Genomic DNA, 18,737 nt, shown 5'->3' with positions numbered 1-18,737 from the left:
AGTCAAAGCTGATGCTGCTCAAAGACTTAAAGCGAGCTCCAAAACCCTCACAGTCGATAGAACTAATGTGCCTGCCATATCAACCCCACTTTGCTACTGTGCAGGGACCAAAGGAAACTGAAAACCTCAGGTTACTGCAGCAATGAAAATGTCACTGCCAGTGCTTTGGTCATCCTCCCTTACTGTAAGAACTGGCTAACTTTGCACTCCTTGTCCGCCAGAGGGCATTTCATGCTACATGCACAGTTCCCTTCAGCTCTCTGCATGCATGTAACAGCTAAGTCTTGAATTTTCACAGCTAATACAATGTGCACCTTCAGAGAGCTGAGTTGGGACTCTTCCATTATATTCTCAATTTCAGTCGTGTAATAGCACCTTTCTCCACAGTGAATAACAGCAGCATCAGAACAAAAATACTGAGAATGAACTATAAATTAATGGATTATGATATGAAATCCACGAGTAATTAATGACTAATGCTTGAACAAAACAGTGGTTTAGAGGTTCGGGAAGGATCTTTGCAGAGAAGGTCCCAATGTACAACCTGCCTCACCTTGCACAAGCCGCTACTGCTAACCTGTTGGAGCTTAAATTTTAAAAACTGTTTCAACACAAACACATACATACGGTACACAATATGGACATGCATACAATGGTACCTCGGGTTAAGTACTTAATTCGTTCCGGAGATCCGTACTTAACCTGAAACTGTTCTTAACCTGAAGCACCACTTAAGCAAATGGGTTGCCGCCGCGCCCTGTTGCCGCCGCGCCGCCGGAGCACGATTTCTGTTCTCATCCTGAAGCAAAGTTCTTAACCTGAAGCACTATTTTTGGGTTTGTTGTTGTTTAGTCGTTTAGTCGTGTCCGACTCTTCGTGACCCCCTGGACCAGAGCACGCCAGGCACTTCTGTCTTCCACTGCCTCCTGCAGTTTGGTCAGACTCATGTTTGTAGCTTTGAGAACACTGTCCAAACATCTCGTCCTCTGTTGTCCCCTTCTCCTTGTCCTTTTTGGGTTAGCAGAGTCTGTAACCTGAAGCGTATGTAACCTGAAGCGTATGTAACCCGAGGTACCACTGTATAAGCATGGGCATTCCTTAGATCCCTGCCCTTGTTTAGGCATTTGTGTCTCTGCTTTGTGCAAGAGTTAAAAACAGCCATCCATTTCTCTGGTGACGTGACAACTCAACCCTCTAATAACTAGTATAGCACGATCCTACAGCCCCGTAACTCTACTCTTGCCAGGACAAGAGCTCAACAAGGATGCAGCAGAAGTTCTCCTTCATCCTGCTGCATCCAATTTGTATGCAAAGGGAAGAAGGGTACTTCTGTCAGCATCGCCCTAGAGCCAGTGCGCCAACTGGACTCATGCACCTCAACCCCGACTGGGCTAGGCGAGCTGGGTAGCACCGCCAGAGACCTCCTTTTCCCACAGGAACAGGTCACAGTGCTGTGGACTCACAGCTTAGAGCTGAGAGCACCGGATTCACTGTCTCAATAATACAGTCGTTGCGCAGCAGAGTTTTGCAGAGTCTTGCAGAGTATAAACCACTCGGAGAGCAGCTCTGTAAAATATCTTCCTTTTATTCTATAACTACAACTATGATACAAAGCTATATACAGAGCTGAGTATTCTGAGCATAAATCAATGCTACACTGAGAGTCTGCAGCTGCTCTTAGCAGCAATCTTATCTCTAGGATCTCTAACACTCTCACTCTCTCCGATACACTGACTGACTGACTCTCACACACACAGATATGTTGCTGGGCAGAATAAGTAGATAGGCAGGACACGCCTCCTTCTCTCTGTGGAGAGTCAGCAGAGACCATCAGGAGATGGTCAGGAGATTCTTGGGTATGGGAGGGGTGAAATCTCCTCAACTTCTTCAGCTAGCCTTACAAATAAGTCAAAAAGTTACTAGCCTGCAATATTTGTTTTGCCCCCTCATCCAAAGTCAGCATGGAAACACAATAAAAAAAGACAGAAAAATGCCTAGATGCCTTAGACTTGCTTCTTGGTTGTTTTATCTCTTCCGTTTCGAGCATGAGCCCTTTAGAGAGACATGTTTCATTTGTAATACCTGCTGCTCACCCTCAACCCTTGGGTGGGATAGGGTGGGAAACAAAACAATAAAAACAAATTGAGATATCAGTTCTTTTCTGAAATAATGCTGTACTTTTCATTTGCACCACCCAATCAAATCACATCTTGATTTATGATGCAGCAATTGGGCAACAGTTCCTCTTTGGAAACAAGGGCTTTCACACTTTCCAATTTGCCCTGTAAGACAAATCGGCTTCAGGGAAAAGAAGAAGTAGAGGACTAATTGGTTTATCATTAGCATTATATAGAGGGTGAGCTAACATGAGGGGGTGAACTAACAGTCCTGCTGAGTTGAATGGACTTGCAGGTTAAATCTGCCACAGATTGCAGCCTCAAGAGTTCTGGTTTCATTTGCCCTTCTCCGTACTGACCTGCTGCCCAGGCGCTTGGCCTGCACTTTTCCAGGCATCCATTGGAGCAGGAGCAGCAGCTACAGGCACCTTTGCTTTCACCTCCACTTTCTGACCTTTCAGCAGGTGTCTTGCTCTAAAATTCCTCTCTGTGGAAATACCTAGAGATTGAACAGACAAGATCAGGAAAACTCTGAGTTGTTCTTACAAAGCACCTCCTACACTGAAGCTTCCCACAAAAAAAGAGAAAATGAAAGCAGCACCAAAAAAAGAAAAAAAGGTGCTTAAGGAGCCCAGGAAAAACTCTTGATGAACAAAAACAAACCAACCCAGACTAGAGAAGGCCCAAGGATAACCCTGCCCAACACCAAGAACCCTGCACCTTGGACTTCCTCTTCCCGTCAAGAGACAGGGACCGAATGCTTGGTTTGAAGAGTCCTGCATGGTTACACCATAGACCAGGGGTAGGCAACCTAAGGCCCGTGGGCCGGTTGCGGCCCAATTGCCTTCTCAATCCGGCCCGCGGACAGTCCGGGAATCAGCGTGTCTTTACATGAGTAGAATGTGTCCTTTTATTTAAAATGCATCTCTGGGTTATTTGTGGGACCTGCCTGGTGTTTTTACATGAGTAGAATGTGGCCTTTTATTTAAAATGCATCTCTGGGTTATTTGTGGGGCATAGGAATCTGTTCATTATTTTTTTTCAAAATATAGTCCCGCCCCCCCCACAAGGTCTGAGGGACAGTGGATCAGCCCACAGCTAAAAAAGTTTGCTGACCCCTGCCATAGACCAAAGATTAATAGTCTTTTTATAGACCCCAGTTATCACATCAGCTGCCTGACTATTCTCAACATTTTAATAAGAATAAGCTCAATTATTTTGTATACCAAACAGATTTTTAATGGCTTTGAAGGTACTTAATAAAGTTTTATAATTCCATGAGCAACTAGCTTATCCTTCTCCCTACCATTTCTTTTACAATTATGAAGTTGACAATCACAACACAGAACCAAAGACCAGGGAGAGGAGTAGAGAGGAGGACAAGACTAATTTTTGCTGCCTTGTTCCTATACCCTTCACAGGGCAATTAGAGAAAGTTCCCTTACTTCTGTCATTTGGGGCTGGAACATCCTATAGTATGTAAACATACTATAACATACTATGTAAACAGTATGTAAAGGGACCCCTGACCATTAGGTCCAGTCGTGGCCGACTTTGGGTTGCGGCACTCATCTTGCTTTATTGGCCGAGGGAGCCAGCGTACAGCTTCTGGGTCATGTGGCCAGCATGACTAAGCCGCTTCTTGTGAACCAGAGCAGCGCACAGAAACGCCATTTACCTTCCCGCCAGAGTGGTACCTATTTATCTACTTGCACTTTGACGTGCTTTTTAACTGCTAGGTTGGCAGGAGCTGGGACCAAGTAACGGGAGCTCACCCCGTCGTGGGGATTCAAACCGCCAACCTTCTGATCGGCAAGTCCTAGGTAGGCTCTGCGGTTTAACCCACAGCGTCACCCATGTCCCCCTATAGTATGTAATTCACTACATATCAATGTGGGGTGGCTGCTTTGGCGTAGCCAAGCTTCTCTCTGGCTTTGAAGGACCCAGCCAGCACCCAAGAAGTGGGTGGGTGGCAGCAATCAGAACGATACAAAGAGACTGCAAGCTGATCAACCAGGGCTGATCTACTGAATCATCTGCCTGCAGAAGAAAACTTCTTGGATATGTTAACATGGAGAAAATTAAGGCACAGAAAATTCATCTACCTTCAAGAGACATATGTTTCTTGACATGGCACTAACTTCAACTTCTAACGGGCAATACAGAGAACACATTTTCACACAAACAGGAACTGTCTCTGGGGCTGACAAAAATATGTATCATCAAAGCAGCACATCGGACTTGCTGTCAGCTGGGTTAAGTTCTTGAAATTATCCATGAAAATCTTTCATTCTTTTCTCAGTAAAAACAGTCAGAATATAGAAGCAGGTCAAAGCAGGCCAACTAAACTCTGCCTCACCTTCTCTGATACCTCTAAGTAAGGAAGGGCCAATTGGGAGTTGGCTAGGCAGCTCTAATTCATCAGGAAGTCAGTGCATACAATGAAATTATTCACAGTTTGATCTATATATTCCCAGGGTAGGGTCAGAAGGAACATGATGCCATGACCTATTGGAAGCTGAGCAGGTCTAGGTCTGGTTAGTGCTGGGTGGGAGACTGCCTGAGAACCACAGATGCATGCACGCTACCTTGGGCTCCATGATGGAAGAGAAGGTTAAGTGTATGTAAATAAACATGTAAATATGAGCAGCTAGAGATCAAATGTTGCTAAATGACAGCTTTAAACCATTTCTCTAGCTCTAGGAGGAGCACCTAAAGGCTGGCTGCCAACCTGTGAAAATGAGATGATGGTGCCTAAAAGCATTCCATGATTTTTCCAGCCCCCCTAAAGGACCTGAAAAGGTTGTATCCCTAAGTTATCATTTGAACTCTTTTACTTCTAGCCCTCTCCCCAAAGTTACAAAATCTCATTTTATAACCCGTTGCTCCAAAGTTACCAAGATAAGAGTGCATGTGCCGTATGCACAGAGTGAATCCGAATCAGGTCCTGGCCCAATTCACTACCCAACAAGTCAAGTTAAATTTGGCAACCATTCAAAGATCATACCTGGGACATAGACAGGTGGCTGCTCTTCATCAGAAACTGAATGCAATTTCATTCAAGGAAAGCAAGGGCAAAAGGTTTGTTCCATTCTACATTTTACACTCTGTAAATATTATACAGTGGTACCTTGGTTTACAACCATAATCCATTCCGGAGGTCCGTTAGTAAACCAAAACAAGTTGTAACCCAAAGCGCTTTCACCAATGGGGCCTCCAAAAAAAAGTGTGTGTAATCCAAAAAAAATAGGTTGTAATTCAAAAAAAGTTCGCAAACCGGGACACACACTTCTGGGTTTGACGTGTTTCTATTCCAAAACGTACGCAAACCAGACTGTTTGGAAACCAAGGTACCACTGTAGTCTGAAAAATCTGCATCAAAATAGAAAGTTCAGAAGCAGCAGACAACTGACCAGGAGACTACCAAAGCAAACATTTCTGTAAATCCACTTTGTTATTACTCTTAAACGGGCCTCATTTAAAAGGTTGTATTTTATTAAAGGCCCTGTAACTAGCTCAATCACAGAGATAATGAGCCACATTTATTTGTATTAGCCTTGATTATAAAAGCAACTCCTGGAGGCCATACATTCAATGCATGCTCCTCAGACTCTGATTATGGACACAGAGAGACTAAGCTTTACACTCACACATTTTTTAAAAAGCTATCTGGGGCTCTTAGAAGCAGGTACTGGTATTTGAGGATCAGGAGAGAAATCTGGGTAAACTGCATCCTAGTCAAGACCATAATCTGGGACCCTTCCCTGTTGTATCATCCAGATTGCCATCAGACTGCACATCTTTAGCAGTCACCCATCAATTCATGGTGGATTCAATTAAGCTAATAACAGCCCATTGCCAACTACTGGCAGCAAGTTACATCCAATAAGTTGTTCTCTGCACATCAACTCTTCTAGATGCTGAAAGGAAGTTCTTACTCTGCCCCAGTGGGCCAGAGGGGAGCAACCAAATGGAGACTAAAATCCATTTGGAAAGATTTAGTGTAAATACATCAGCCGAAGACCTATGTATGCAAGTTAGTTCATAAAAGATGTAAGCATAATAATACCAAACAGAAATCAACAACAGATTATATATAAATGAATTCTGGGGAAGAGGACAGTATATCCGAATAATGAAAGGAACAATATATGAAAATAATGATTACATGAAAAACAAAATAGCACGTTTATGCAATTACTTGCATATACTGTTCCTTATAAAGTACACTGCTCCCTTCCTCATGATTCACTTACTTACAATATGCTGTTGGTCTCTCTTTGATATCCTAAAGCTCACATAGTTCATGAACTAAAATCCATTCACTTATCTTCTGCCAATATGTTTAAAATTATATTTTTGAAATAGATTTCAGCTTCTTGGGCCCACTTACTCTCATCCACCAGGGCAGATTAGAGGTCTTATTTTCAGCAACAATTACATGCACCCAGAATGTGACCATATAGAGTTATTGTAAGCTGCTCATCTAACTCTTAAGCTGGAGGTGCAAAATGTGTGCCCCCCCACACACCGTTAAAGCCTTGAAGATGTTAGAATCATAGAACTGCAGAGTTGGAAGGAATCCTAAGGGTCATCTAGCCCAGCCCCCTGAAATGCAAGAAAATGAAGGTGGCCCTTATGATCAAACCTGCAACCCTGGCATTATCAGCACCACGCTCTAACCAACCGAGCTACCTAGTGAGGGATAGCCTTCTTTGGCAGAACTGTGATGCAAAGTCTCTAAAACCACTAACTTTGCCTCTGGGAGCCTGGAAGTCTCAGCCTCCATTTCTAGCTCTATATGTATGACCATTTGGTGGCTGGGACCCTCAGTAGTTTCTGCTGCAAGTGGGACGCCTAATGCTGCTGCCTGTTAGGATATTTCCGTTCCACCTTAAAAGGGAGCAGGCTTTGTAAGTCACAGAGTCTGCGCATGTCCTGTTCACAGGATGTTTTATGTTTGCTGTTCCTTTCGATTTCGCAGTCGGTCAGAGACGCTGACTCAGAACGGTCATGTCTTTCTTTGTTCTGTTCAACGCTAAATAAAGTCTGTAAAATATGCTCTTCTGCGGTGCAACTTTTGGCTGTGTTTTCTGCTGATAAAGAACAGTGTGCACAAGCTCTGGAATGTGGCAATCTATTTCTAAGGCTTTGTGTCGCTAACTGCTGGATCTGCCTGTCTACGGGAGATCGATGGACGTCCGGCAGCCGGCTCAGGGCCATGATGGACTATATCTCCCTGGCAGTTTCCCAACAACAAGGTTTCGGGCCCAGATTCACAGCACCTACAGGAGAGTAAAACTGCAACAGACTGCGTTTGAGAGGTACGTGGGAAAAGCGAAAGAAAAAAAAAGTGATGCTTTTCTGTTTTACCTCGGAAGGAGTCTTTGAACTCCGGAAGGCTTAATTGGCCTGGGAGCCGAGCCAGAGAGGCTTCGTGATTAATAGCTGCCAAGATAAGGAGTCTCTGAAGTTAAAAAGACTCACGGCTCAAAGGAAAAGCTGAAATGGAGTTTTTCCAAGCTTCTGAGGCAAATGCTGAATGTCCTAAGTTACATGGGCAGAATTATAAAACCTGGGCAAAATGGTGTGAAAGTTTGCTGCGTCAGTTTGGGGTGTGGCATACCGTATCTGTGCCCCCTCCAGTTCCTCTGACAGAGAGATGGAAAGCCGATGATTCGAAGGCGATAGACGTAATAGTCTTATCCGTATCTCTTGAGGAAATTAAGACGCTTGCTGGCAACACCACTGCACATGGGATGTGGAATGCTTTGAAAGCTGCTCACCAGCCAGTCATCCCAGCCCAGAGTTGGACTGCATCGGAGGTCCTGGCTGTTTCCCAGAATGCGAGTGAATGCAGGGATGCTGAGGGCACCGGTTGCAAGCTGCAGGGGGAGCTGACCGTCACGTCATCCCAGGCAGCATTCCAGCCTCCAGGGGGAGCCAAGGAGTCGGCGGCTGAGAGCTCTGTTTCTCGTGGGAACCAAGGTCATCGCCTTTGCAGAGGCCGGAAAGGCAAAGGTAAACAGAGGCAGACATCTGCAGATGGCCAGAAGCAGAAGGGGGGTGAAGAGCCCGCGCCAGGGAAAAACAAGGCTATGTTTGCTGGCACAGCTTCACCAAAGGTTAAAGGCAAGTCTGCTGGCCAGGAGCAGGGGGGCAAGCTGCAAAAGCCCACACCGGTGGAAAACAAGGGTTTGATTGCTGTAAAGACTGCTCCAACAGCCAAAGGCAGATTTGTTGTTGATTCAGGTGCGAGCCGCCACGTCTCGAAGGACCGCCACCTGTTTATCTCCTTCACACCTCAAGAAGCTGAGATCCACCTGGCTGATGGAAGGACGTTGCAAATTGCAGGAGAAGGGACTGTGAAACTTGCAAGTCTGCACACTACCATCAGTAATGTACTTTTTGTTCCAGGAGCTGCAAGCAACTTGCTCAGTGTTCCACAGCTTACTGGGCGTGGTTTTCAGATTTCCTTTAAGAGGAGCGTCTGTGTCATCAGTAAAGGCAAAGAGGACTATTTGCATGCAAAGTTTATGGATGGTTTGTTCCATATACCGTATTTTTCGCTCTATAGGACGCACCGGACAATAGGACGCACCTTGTTTTAGAGGGGGCAAAACAAGAAAAAAAAATTCTCCCCCTCTCTGCCCAGCACCCCTTCAGCGAAGCGGCAGGAGGCGCTGCGCGGAGATGGGGAGAATTTCCCCCCTCTTGTTTCCCCCCTCTAAAACAAGGTGCCGTTTAAGGTGCGTTCAGTCGCCTTCAGGCGGCTACCTTGGAAGCCTGGAGAGCGAAAGGGGTCGGTGCCCACCGACCCCTCTCGCTCTCCAGGCTTCAGGTTCCTTTCGACCTGCTCTTTGGGGCTGGCAGGAGGAAGCCCACCACCAGCCCCAAAGAGCAAGTCGGGGAGCGGGGAAAGGCGCGCAGCGGCGAGGCTCCTGCAATAGCCCCCTGCGTGCTCCCCAGGCTGGAGAGGTGACACGCAGCTATAGAGGCTCCTGCCGTAGTCGCGCGTCACCTCGCCAGCTGGGAGAGGGTCGCGGGGGGCTGCTTTAGCCGCGCGCGTGCTCTCCTTGCCGGAGAGGTGGTGCGCAGCTAAAGAGACTTCTGCCATAGTCGCGAGTCACCTCTCCAGCTGGGAGAGCGCGCGAGCGGCTAAAGCAGCCCCGCGCGACCCTCTCCCAGCTGGACAGGTGACGCACGACTACGGTAGGAGCCTCTTTAGCCCCACGCTCGCTCTCCAGGCTGGAGAGGTGACACGCAGCTATAGAGGCTCCTGCCATAGTCGCGCGTCACCTCTCCAGCCGGGAGAGGGTCCCGGGGGGCTTGTTTAGCCGCGCGCGCGCTCTCCCGGCTGGAGAGGTGGTGCGCGGCTAAAGAGACCTCTGCCATAGTCACGCGTCACCTCTCCAGTTGGGAGAGCGCGCGCGCGGCTAAAGCAGCCCCCCGCGACCCTCTCCCAGCTGGAGAGGTGACGCGCGACTATGGCAGAAGTCTCTTTAGCCGCGCACCACCTCTCCAGCCGGGAGAGCGCGCACGCGCGGCTAAAGAGGCTCCTGCGGTAGTCGCGCGTCACCTCTCCAGCTGGGAGAAGGTCGCGGGGGGCTGCTTTAGCCGCATGCGCGCTCTCCCAGCTGGAGAGGTGACGCGCGACTATGGCAGGAGCCTCTTTAGCCGCGCACCACCTCTCCAGCCGGGAAAGCGCGCACGCGGCTAAAGAGGCTCCTGCGGTAGTCGCGCGTCACCTCTCCAGCTGGGAGAGGGTCGCGGGCGGCTGCTTTAGCGGCGTGCGTGCTCTCCCAGCTGGAGAGGTGACCCGCGACTATGGCAGGAGCCTCTTTAGCCGCGCACCACGTCTCCAGCCGGGAGAGCGCACGCGCGGCTAAAGCAGGCCCCCCGCGGCCCTCTCCCAGCTGGAGAGGTGATGCGCGACTACAGCAGGAGCCTCTTTAGCCGCGCGCGCTCTCTCCCGGCTGGAGAGGTGGTGCGCGGCTAAAGAGGCTCCTGCCATAGTCGCGCGTCACCTCTCCAGCCGGGAGAGGGTCTCGGGGGGCTTGTTTAGCTAAAGAAGCCCCCCGCGACCCTCTCCCAGCTGGAGAAGTGGTGTGCGGCTAAAGAGGCTCCTGCCATAGCCGCGCGCCACCTCTCCAGGCGGGAGATGGTCACGGAGCTATGGCTTCTTCGCTCCATAGGACGCACACACATTTCCCCTTCATTTTTGAAGGGGAAAAAGTGCGTCCTATAGAGCGAAAAATACGGTAACTTATGACGACACTAGTGCTGTTGTATCTAATGCTGATTCTTGTTGTGTTGCACAAACTAACAAAGTTCTTCATGCAGGTTGCATTCACGATGCTCATCGAAGATTTTGTCACCTCTCTTGGAAGGCACTGGCCAAGATGCCAGAGGTGGTTGAGGGTTTGAACATCAAACCCTGTAAATTTCACATGAAGTGTGTATCTTGTGCAGAGAACAAGGTGAAGGTTGCTCCAAAAGGCAAGGAGTCTAGCAGGCAGGCTTCCAAACCCTACCAGCTAGTGCATGCGGACTTGGTTGGGCCACTTGCGCCCTCTTTAGGAGGAGCAAGGTACTTCATGGTTCTAATTGATTCTTTTTCCAGGTACATTCATGTGTTTTTGCTCGAACAGAAATCGCAAGCGTTTCCGAAGTTTAAGGCATTCTGTGCTTGGTTGGAGAATGTGCACGGTAAACGTATTGCCTGTTTGTTTACCGATCGGGGCGGGGAGTTCACTTCTCAGCAGTTTGAAGCTTTCCTGACTGAGAAGGGAATCCAGCATGACATGTCAATGCCCAGATCACCATGGATGAATGGGCTTGCGGAGCGAGCGAGTCAGACATTGCTGCAAGGAATGAAAACCTTGTTGCATGATGCCAATCTCCCTGATAAGTTTTGGGGGGAAGCTCTGGGGAATTTTGTTTACAGTTTTAATCGCAGGTTGTCATCACCCATTGGCTGTACCCCCTATGAGAAGATGTTTGGCAAGAAGCCCAACATCAAGCACATGAGAATCTTTGGTTCTGACATGTGGGTACACTCCCCACAAACCAACAAGCTTGGGAAGCGTGGGGCACATGGTTTGTTCATGGGGTACGAAAAAGGTGCATACAGGGTATGGATGACTAACTCTAAGTCCATTAAGTTCACAAGGAGTGTTGAGTACAATCCTAAGTGGGGGGAAAATGTGGGAATTTTCCAGTTACACAGAGGAGGGTGAAGGTGATGTCAAGCAAGCAGCTAAAGCTGAGGAAGCTGCTGAAGATGATGATGATGATGATGATGATCAGAGTTCGGATTCCAGTTCAGTGGGCGGCGCTGCTGCTGGTGTCAGTGACAGTGATGACACAGCAGACTACAAGAGCGCAAAGGCCTCAGTCAGACCATCTGATGCGTCTGACAATGAACTGGAAGAACCACTGTTCACCATTGGTCATTTTTCTCCTAAGAAAGAGGAGATGAGTCCAGAAGACTTACGTCTAGTATGTAGGTCTGAAAGGGCGACCAAGGGCAGACCTCCAAAGAGGTATGCTGATGAGTTTGCTAAGACAGCAACTGCTGTTCTTAGTAGCTCAGAGAAGGTGTGGGAACCTTCAAGCTTCAAAGAGGTTCAGGAGTTAACCTCTAAAGATGCTGAGCCTTGGCTTAATGCCATGAAGGCTAAAGTTGATTCCTTGAACAGGAACCAAACTTGGGAACTGGTACCGGTAGTCCCAGGAATGAGACTGGTTGGCAGCAAATGGGTCTTCAAGGCCAAGACAGACCAGAATGGCAAGGTAGTCGGACACAAAGCCAGATTGGTTGCAAGAGGTTTTTCACAGGTACCAGGACAGGATTACCACGAGACCAAATATGAGAGCATTCGGCTGATGCTCAAGATCGCTGCGGAAGAGAAACTGCATGTTTCCCACCATGACATTAATACAGCTTTTTTGTATGGGATTTTGAACGAAGAGCTGTTCATGCTTCCACCTGATGGGATGGAGATACAGAAGGGAATGGTCTGTAAACTGCGGAAATCCTTATATGGTCTCAAGCAGAGTGCCAGGTGTTGGAACACAAAACTCACTGAGACATTGCTTTCTCTAGGTTTTCACCAGGGCAAAGCTGATCCATGTGTGTTTGTCAAGGAGGAGGGGCAAAACAAACTGTATTGTTTATGTTTTGTTGATGATCTTCTGATGTTTTGGAAGAATCAGGCTTTTTACCAAAGCACCCTAGCTCAACTGAAGGAGCACTTTGACATGAAGGATCTTGGTTAGGTATCCAACTATCTTTCTCTGCAGGTGGAGAGGGACCAAGCAGGTAATTTTCTGGTACACCAAACACAGAAAATTGCTGATGTGTTAACCAGGTTGAATTTGGTTGATGCAAACCCAGCAGACACACCGATGGTGACAGGTTACCAGGTAGACAGTACTGCTGAAGCGTTTTCTGACACAACGCTGTACAGATGCATTCTAGGCAAGCTGAATTTCATTGCTAGATGCTCAAGACCTGACATAGCTGTAAACTGTAATCTGCTTAGCAGACATGCCAACAATCCTACGGTTCAGGATTGGAAAGCTCTGAAGTGCATAGCCCGCTATTTGAAAGGGACTATGCACTACAGGCTGAGGTTCACCAGTCAGAAGACTGGAGGTCTTGAAATCTTTGCAGATGCAAGTTTTGGAAGTGACACCACGGATGGTACAAGCACTACTGGTGTGTGCTACATGTACAACCACTGCCTGTTTGACTGGTTGTGCAGGAAGCAAACAACAGTGAGCCTAAGTTCCTGTGAAGCAGAACTCAATGCTTTGTCATTTTCACTCATGGATTGTGAATGGTTGATGCAACTGTTTAAGGACATCAGAGTGTCTGTGAAATGTCCTGTACAAGTGTATCAAGACAATAGATCGTGTTTGGCTTTGCTGAACTCGGAGAGTTGCAAGCAAAGAACCAAGTACTTGCAGATTAAGCTACATTGTGCAAGGGAGTGTATTCAAAAAGGACTGATTCGGGTGTCCTACATGGCAGGAAATGAAATTCCTGCTGATCTGTTGTCTAAGGTTGTTAACAGAGAACAACTTAAGGTTTACACACAGAGGTTGCAATTGGGTTGAACCACAGGTACTACAGGTTACACGGAAAGGGGGAGGATGTTAGGATATTTCCGTTCCACCTTAAAAGGGAGCAGGCTTTGTAAGTCACAGAGTCTGCGCATGTCCTGTTCACAGGATGTTTTATGTTTGCTGTTCCTTTCGATTTCGCAGTCGGTCAGAGACGCTGACTCAGAACGGTCATGTCTTTCTTTGTTCTGTTCAATGCTAAATAAACTCTGTAAAATATTCTCTTCTGCGGTGCAACTTTGGGCTGTGTTTTCTGCTGATAAAGAACAGTGTGCACAAGCTCTGGAATGTGGCAATCTATTTCCAGAACGGCTTTGTGTCGCTAACTGCTGGATCTGCCTGTCTACGGGAGATCGATGGACGTCCGGCAGCCGGCTCAGGGCCATGATGGACTATATCTCCCTGGCAGTTTCCCAGCACTGCCAAGGATGGAAAGGACGCTAGGAGGGAGTGGCATATAGGCTATGGGTCTGTTTTGCAGGGTCACGAGACATGGGGTCACTTGGTGAAGGGGAGAGGCTATGGAGGCAGACGATATCATAAACAGGACATGTCCCCCAAGACATACAGAAACCTCAAGGGCCCTGTCTTCCCCATGCATAAACAGGACACCTCAAGGGCCATGCAATATATGTCTCCCACCCACCACCAGCCCCGTCTTCCCTATGACGGCAGCCACCAAAGTTACCAAAACTCCCACCAAAGGGAACCACAAAGAAAAGCTGAAATCAGCTGCAGCAGCTCAGAATTGACGGGGGAAGCCGGGAAGCCCCGAGTTCAAGTCTCCGCTCAGCGCGACTATTTGGGTTGCTACGCTGTGAGACTTTGAGGGAGCTATGGGGGAATTTAACATACTAGCATTTGTACTGGAACACGAAGCAGCAATGTTCAGCACTCTCTCTCTCCCTCAAGCGACGCTCCCCGGCCCCTCACAACAGCCCTGCAGAGTAGGGCGAGGGGCGAGAGAGAGAGAGGCTGGCAGGCCAAGGTCCCCCCGCCCTGGGAGTGGGGGCTTCCCCGTAACCCCCGGGCCTGGCTCCACACTCGGCGGGGCTCGTTTCCTGAGGCAACGGAGGCGGCTCTCTGCACATGCTCAGGAACCACGGCAGCCTTTGCCACCGTTTATTATCGGCCCGCCATCAAATTAGCCCCCCCACGCTTTCCCTTCCCCTCCCGCCCCCCCGAGCCCCTCCTGAGGTAAAGAGACGGTCCTTACGCCAACGAGCAGCCACGTCCACCGCCTTGAAGCAACCGCCAACCCCAACGTCTCTCCGCCCAGCCATGCCCCCCGCGCCGACTCTCGGCTCCCATTGGCTGACGGGGACTGGGGTTCGCCCAGATACAGAGTCGGAGGAGCCGGCCAATGGGGAGGACTCAGAACGGGCGGTGGGAGAAAGGGAGGAGGAGGCGGTGGAGCCGGCTCTCCCGTTGCCTTCTGGGACTCGTAGTGCCTGCTCTCCATTCCTCCCCCTACAGAACGGCCATCGAAAGGAACTGAATGAAACGGAGGACTGCGATTCCCGAAAGCCACCGCGGCGGGGCTTCTGAGCTACGGGTCGCGAGAAGTGGCAAAACGCGCTCACCAGGCGCTATCCACCCCCGTTTGGCTGCTCGTACAGGTGTGCAGGTGGTCAGGGGCTGATGCGAGAGGGAGGAGGAAGAGGATGGAGGAGAAGGCCCTGCGCAGCGTGAGCAGCTCCAGCAGCACCAAGCCCTACCTGGAGAAGCTCACCCTGGGGGTGACCCGCATCCTAGGTAAGGTGGAGGTGGCATCCCTGGTTGGCATGGAAACGGCCGAGGGATGGAGCCGCAAAGAGTCTCCTTCCCTTTCTTGTTCATTGCATGGCGCTTCTCCCTCACAACAGCCAGGTAGGCCAGGCTGAGAGGCAGAGACTGCTTGCCCAGCACCCCAAATTTCTAAATTCCTTTTTATCTCTTTCCAGGTTTCCCCATAATTATCTTTAAATATATTAACATTATTAGTTGTCAACCTATTCCCAAATATTTAACCTTTTTATGTATATTTATCTGTTTCATCTGTTCTAACTCCTTTTTATCCTGCTCCATAACAGTTTTCACTAACGGCTGGGTCTTGTTTTTATTCAGTTTAAAACCCGATACCTGTCCAAATTCCTGTTTTTCCCCTAATACTTTCGGTAATGATTTTTTACGATCTTCAACCATTATTGCAAGGTCGTCCGCAAATGCTTTCAATTTATATGCTTTATTTCCTACTTTTATTCCTCTTGTGGTTTCTTTTGCTCTTATATTCCTCATCGGGACCTCTAGCACTAAAATAAACAATAATGGTGACAAGGGGCAACCTTATCTTGTTCTTTTCAAGATCTTACATTTCTCAGTAATAACATAGTCCACAATTAATCTTGCTTGTTGTTCTGAATAGATAGCATCTATTCCTCTTCTAAATGTCTCCCCAAACTTCATCTTTCTAGTATCTTATTCATAAATGCCTAAGAGATATTATCAAATGCCTTTCAGTGTCAATGAACATCAAGGACTCTTGTTTTTCATTTCTCACTTCCAGGTACTCTATAACATCAATTATATTCCTTATGTTGTCCTTCATCTGAAGTCCTGGGAGAAATCCTGCTTGATCATGATGTACTATTTCTAATAAATTCATTCTCTTTGCAAATATTTTGTAATCGTTGTTTAATAACAAGATCTGCCTGTAGTTCCTAATCAATAATAAATCTGCCTCTTGCTTCGGGATTAATGTAATAAAAGCCTCTTTTAATGTCTCTGGTACCTTACCTACGTTTAGAATTTCATTTTGCTATGGTTGCACCAGAGAATTCTGTGGGGGTATTTTTGTAATATTTTGCTGTCAGGCTATCACGTCCTGGTGATTTCCTTGCTTTTGCTTGATTACGTGATTGCGTCCAAAATCTCCGACCAGCTCCTCTTCCTATGTTCCTAACCATTCAGACAATGTGTTAATTAAATACTCTTTTACATTCTCCTCCTCTTGCTCTGGGACTCCTCTAAAAAGTAAAATCATCTCCTGCTGCTTCATTTCCTAAGCAGCTATTGCATCCCAGCTTGTTTCCTGAGTGGCACAGACAGGTATGGGGTTAAGATTAAAACTGGCCAGGAAAACGCAAGGGTGTTTCAAAGAGGAACTGTTTCAATCAATCAATCAAGAGGTCTTAGAGTCCTGAATATTCTGAACCTTAATTTGCAGCAGACTGACAATGCATAGTCAAATTGACAGATATTACTGAAAATGATTGAAACATGTAGCTGTCTCAAGACTTCTGGAATGTGTCAGACCCCTTCCCAGCCCCCAATGTTTTCCCTTACCTTTTTTTTCTTGGAGGAATTTAGGTATACTCTGTGTATGCAGGCATGTGGAAGGGATGCTACCCTTCTGAGTGTGATCAGCTCTCCATTGGATGGAGGGGACAGGGGAGAGAAAATCATTATATAAAAACAATGGCATTTGGAAAGGGAAATGTTGAAGCGAAAAGGTTGATTCCTAGAGAGAAAGGCAGACCACACAATGTCTAGAATCTTTTTTAAGTTCTCTACAAGTGCTCTCAATTCAAATGGAAGCCCAGCTGCCCTGCAGCTGCTCTTTGTGGCACCAGGAAAGGAAGAAGCACTGCTCCTGCTTGCCTGCCTTTTCTGAAGACCTCCTTCTGGGCAGGCCAATGATCGGTCTCACTGCCTTGCCGTGTTGTTTTTTAGCATGGACAGGAGATGTTGGCTGGGTACAATCTTTGGATTGATCCGACCGCCGCAGCGTCTAAATAGCTCCTCGCTGGCCGCCACCGCAGCGTTTGAGACAGCCACGTCCAAGTCACTCTGAAGGTCCAGGAGAGCTGCAATGGAAGAAGGAACATGAGAACCACAGCAGAGTCCTCCTGGATCAGGCCAATGTCCTGCGTCCTGTTCTCACAATGGACAACCAGATGCGCCCACAGGAAACCCATAAGTGGGACCCAAGGGCAAGAGCCCGGTTCCCTCCTGTGGTTTCCCGCAACTGGTGCTCAGAAGCATTTCTGCCTCCAACTGTGGAGGCAGAGCAGAGCCATTGTGGCTAGGAGCCATTGACAGCCTCTCCTCCAATCCTCTCTCAAAGCCATCCAAGTTGGTGGCCATCGCTCCCTCCTCTTGTAAGCTGCCCTAAGAAGACAATTATGAATCACATATAGATATTTAAAGAGATAAATTCAAAGGAGGGGCAGGGATAGGTCTGTCAGAAGCAAATGCCCCTCATGATAAGGACAGAAGGAGCTGCCTGGAACAGAGTTAGGCCCATTAGGTTGCTGAGCTCAGTATTGTTTACGTGGAAGAGGTTTCCAGGACTGGCCGTTTTTTGATGTGGAGATGAGGAGAATTGACACACACAGACACACACACCCCTACCATTGGCTCTGCTGGCTTTGGCTGATGGGAGTTGTAGTCCCAACAACATATGGAGGGGGCTGATGTACAGGACAAGAGAATGGCAAAGCAATGGGGTTGCAATGGCAAAGAAAAGCAGCCGGGGAAGTGAGCTGGGCTCCCTGGGTAGCGCATGCCATTTTATGGGGTGAAATATGTTTAAAATATGTTTTTGGGTGTGAGGAATTAAAATCTGCGATTATTTTTGTGACTGAACAACATTTAGCATGGTAAGTCTATGTCTGATGAAGAAGCAGAAAAAACAGCTTTCGGAAAAACCAAAGAATTTTAACTTCTGAAGATGTAAGGTAATTACGTTAATACTGAAATAAAAATAACTACGTTCCTAGCAATCGTTTATAATGATTTCTATGCAATTTTACACTCATTTCACTGACCAAGCAAAAGCAAATCATATGCATTTCACCCAAACAACATCTGAATTCCCAAGTCATGTTACAACGTTTTAGCACCCCTCGCTTTCTGAATTTGAAAGCTGAAAAATTCAGCACGCCCTACTGTGACAATTCATTTTGTCTTGGATTTGCTAGGTAAATTAATGCCAGTTGTTAGAGAGAGAAAGAAACACTGTTTCTGTTCAAGTCCAAGTATACAGAAACAAAACTTTTGTTGTTAGGTCTAATCCAACTATATTATATTTTCCCAGTGCAGTTTTTTGCCCAGCACAAACTCGTCAGATTTTCCGTCATGTCAGTGGCTAGAAGAACTTGGGAATCACAATCCAGAAGGGAAAAGAGACTGCAGGGGCTGATAGTAACTAAATTGAGATAATCGGGGATTAATGAGATTGGAAAAAGCAGTCCTGTGATGAAAATATCCCTGCAAGGAAAAGAGCCGGTTTGATCCTTACCCAGATAAATGTCGTCAATTTGTTTGGTGCTCACCAAGTCGGGTTTCATATACTGTGCATTGCACGCTAGACAGATCAATAGAAAACGATCAGTTCCTGCATTTGATACTTGGTCCAGCTTAAAAACATTCATCAGACCTGAGGCACATAGGCTGTTGGTACTCTATAGAAGGAGCTAACAACTTCTGGATCACTTTAACAATTTGCTG

General features: G+C 47.4%; 3 long non-coding RNA genes across 4 annotated transcripts in view; 1 reads left to right on the top strand and 2 right to left on the bottom strand.

The window, feature by feature from the left end:
• LOC308579611 overlaps positions 1-14,506 on the bottom strand; it is a 34,043-nt gene extending 19,537 nt beyond the window's left edge. The window contains exon 1 of one of the 2 annotated variants that reach the window (XR_014004558.1): positions 14,464-14,506. This is a non-coding gene — a long non-coding RNA (uncharacterized lncRNA). Of the gene's footprint in view, positions 1-5,124; positions 6,951-14,463 lie in introns of those variants that run through there. The other variant, XR_014004559.1, reaches the window with a different exon arrangement.
• Positions 14,507-14,860: 354 nt separating this feature from the next.
• On the top strand, positions 14,861-15,903 carry LOC308579608. Its single transcript, XR_014004557.1, has 2 exons — positions 14,861-15,002; positions 15,793-15,903. It is a non-coding gene; the product is annotated as an uncharacterized lncRNA (long non-coding RNA).
• Positions 15,904-16,768: 865 nt separating this feature from the next.
• Positions 16,769-18,711, bottom strand: LOC308579615. Its single transcript, XR_014004561.1, has 2 exons — positions 18,529-18,711; positions 16,769-17,092 (listed from the first exon to the last, which is right to left on the bottom strand). It is a non-coding gene; the product is annotated as an uncharacterized lncRNA (long non-coding RNA).
• Positions 18,712-18,737: the final 26 nt, after the last annotated feature.

Source organism: Podarcis bocagei (genome assembly GCF_964188305.1).
Source record: "Podarcis bocagei genome assembly, contig: HAP1_SCAFFOLD_255, whole genome shotgun sequence".
Taxonomy (NCBI): Eukaryota; Metazoa; Chordata; class Lepidosauria; order Squamata; family Lacertidae; genus Podarcis; species Podarcis bocagei.
This window is presented reverse-complemented; position numbering and strand designations above follow the sequence as displayed.